Below are 2,668 nucleotides of genomic sequence, written 5' to 3' on the forward strand. Positions count from 1 at the left end.
ATAAGCGAGAAAAATATAGGTCCGAAAAGTCGCTGAAGCGGGAATCGAACCCGCGTCTTTCACTTTCCGGGCGACTGCTCTTACCAGCTTAGAAGACAGCATACTTATATTATTTATATTGAGAGCCGATAAAAATATTTATTTCTGAGATAATTATTCATGTTATTTAAATATAAAGATGAATAAATATATATATATATATATATATTTTACTGAATTTATTTTGTTATTGTATATATTATAAACGTTTTAAAATAAAGCAATAATTTTACATTTGTATCATTATAAGAAATTTATCTAAATATTATATATTATGTTGTCACTTACTTAGTGCAACTTTTTGATTTGACTACTTTTTGATGCTAATATTTTAACCTTTTTTCTCGTATTATCAATATAATTATTTAGCGCAATTTTTTGATTTTACTACTTTTTGATGCTAATATTTTAATTTTTTTCTAGTATTATTAACAAAAATAAAATATAATTTATAAATATAATTTTTGAGAAAATATTTTTGATAATGATTAATTTTTGCAAAGAATTATTTTGGCTATAAACATAATTTTTGAGAAGATTATATTTTTTATTATTATAAAGAACTATTTTTGCTGTAACTTATAGTAAATTTCATTTAAATTCTGACTTTTAAATATTTGATAAGTTATAATAAGTGCCTTCCTATGCCTTCTGTTCAATAGATTTATAATTATATAAATACTTTTAGGTGAACTATATTAAATTTTTGACATTTTGACTTAATTAAGCGTATTGAAGTAATTAACACGTGGCAGTCGATCATCGTGGCGCACATGCTTTGCGCAGTGCGCGCGTGCTCAAGTGGGTTAGCAGCTTGGCTTATACTTGCTGTCAATCTGTCATTGGTCATTATAATAAACCGCGGAAATTTGATTTATATAACAACTGAATAATATCAGTGACACAGTTATGAGTGACCATATTAATTATTAATTAATAAGATATAAGATTTATGGACAAATTAAGGAATATGAATACCTTATAAGAATACTAGGTTAATTAAATAGATATTGGTTTAACAATTAGTTATTGGTCTGATAATTAGTGACTTTATTATTAATGTGATAATAGACATTGATATGCATTAATTACTTCAATTAGTCTGGATTGATAATCGTATAAGAAACTTTCTAATGATAAGTCCTATTAGTGCTTCTGTCATATTTGTTGCTCTTCTGGAGGAGGATATTGTCGCTTTTCATCTGAAATAAGAGAAGGAATTTTAGTGTTAATTCAGTTCTTTTCACTACATTAATCTCTTGTAGTTAGAATATTATGCTAAAATACATAATAGTTTACGTACTCCAAGATTTACATATGTGTATATTTATACGGTATATGTATTTCGTTAAGTCGGATGTATTAAAATTGATGATGATTGCTCTGATGTCATCTTTAGACTCTGAATGGGACCCTGTTGAATAAAACAATATTATTATTCTAATTTGGAATATGGTGTTAAATAGTTATTTGCTGTATGATGAACTTCTTGTGGACATGATTTAATATTAACAATACTAGGTATATCGAACTTACTGAAATAGACCAGTTAAATTAGTATCTGACTTTAAATTAAATAGATTTTAATTAATTAGTCAATGATAAACAATAAGTTGTGAAATAATAATAATACAGTCGTGACTTTCTTCTATTTTGCATCTGCATTGTGATGTGTTATAATAAATAATCATTATTATTGTATTTAATGGTCTGATTTCGGATATAAGACTGCACTGATTGAATAATGTTTCGACCAAAATAACTGTGACTTTCCTTTAATCTAAACATTGAAAGTTGTAATTGCAATACAACATGCTCTCTTCAGGATTTACTGAAATATATAAATCGGATTAGTATCTGTCTTTAAAATTGAATAGACTTCTAGTTTGTTAATTAATGATAATTAATAAACTGTGAATTAGTAGTAAAATGGCTGTGACTTTTTCTTCTACTTCTGTATTTGAACTGTGATGTGTTACAGGGAATAATTATTATATTATTCTATTGTTAATATCACTGAACAATTAGTTTCGTTATTTCATTAATTCAGTATTATTGATATCAGATATGTTATATATAACTAATTCTGGTTAAAATTATATGTGGAGTGTGATGGAAAACTTAGCTTGATCATTGTTCTGTTTGGATAAATGAAATTCTGTATTCCAAGTGAAATAAGACTCATATGTAGGAGGTTGTTGTTGCAATATAACACGTTCTCTTCAGAATTTGCTGAAATAAACAAATTGAATTAGTATTTAACTTTAAATTTGTGACGACCCGATTAGCCGTCACTAGTCGCCCGCGCTCGTGTAAACGGCCCCTTTCGGGGCCACCACACGAATACGTTGGGAATCCGCCTTTTCGCCCCCACCCGTCACTCGACCCCCTCCAAGCTAGTCTTAGAGTGGGGTGGCCGACGGGTATAAAGAGCGGCGCAGCCGAGACTTCGACACCAGTCCCGTCCTGGTCCCTCGAGCGTACTCAGGGATCACTCCTCAACTCCCACACTCCAACTCACCCCGGCCGACGAGCGTTCTCGTCGTGCAGGCCGAGCGTTCTCGGTCACCGGGTCCTGTCCGTAACTCACCCCGGCCGACGAGCGTTCTCGTCGTGCAGGCCGAGCGTC

General features: G+C 31.0%; 1 long non-coding RNA gene across 1 annotated transcript; it reads right to left on the reverse strand.

Moving 5' to 3' along the window:
* Positions 1–688: 688 nt before the first annotated feature.
* LOC114946026 (uncharacterized) lies at positions 689–2,265 on the reverse strand. The gene is made up of 2 exons (XR_014925356.1): positions 1,343–2,265; positions 689–1,241 (listed from the first exon to the last, which is right to left on the reverse strand). It is a non-coding gene; the product is annotated as an uncharacterized LOC114946026 (long non-coding RNA).
* Positions 2,266–2,668: the final 403 nt, after the last annotated feature.

Source organism: Nylanderia fulva, unplaced genomic scaffold (assembly GCF_048542155.1).
Source record: "Nylanderia fulva isolate GAGA-0341 unplaced genomic scaffold, ASM4854215v1 Scaffold374, whole genome shotgun sequence".
Taxonomy (NCBI): Eukaryota; Metazoa; Arthropoda; class Insecta; order Hymenoptera; family Formicidae; genus Nylanderia; species Nylanderia fulva.